Below are 374 nucleotides of genomic sequence, written 5' to 3'. Positions count from 1 at the left end.
CCCTAACCCTAACCCTAACCTTCCCCTAACCCCAACCCAACCCTAACCCTAACCCTAACCCTAACCCTAACCCTAACCCTAACCCTAACCCTAACCCTAACCCTATATGAAGGGAAGGTGCCACATGGACCAAACTTGGCACACATGTGGGGCCCTTCTGGGGGGTTCTCTGAGCCAAGTCTCAGGTCCCTCTGACTTTTAGTTTTTTCGCTAGAAGCTAAGAGCAATCGCATTTTTGGGTTTTCATCCTATTACCTAACCCTACCCCTAACCCTAACCCTAACCCTAACCTAACCCTAACCCTAACCCTAACCCTAACCCTAACCCTAACCCTACCCCTAACCCTAACCTTAACCTAACCCTAACCCTAACCC

The sequence above is a fragment of the Austrofundulus limnaeus genome, unplaced genomic scaffold (genome assembly GCF_001266775.1).
Source record: "Austrofundulus limnaeus strain Quisiro unplaced genomic scaffold, Austrofundulus_limnaeus-1.0 Scaffold2869, whole genome shotgun sequence".
Classification (NCBI taxonomy): Eukaryota; Metazoa; Chordata; class Actinopteri; order Cyprinodontiformes; family Rivulidae; genus Austrofundulus; species Austrofundulus limnaeus.
Note: the sequence above shows the minus strand (reverse complement) of the source record.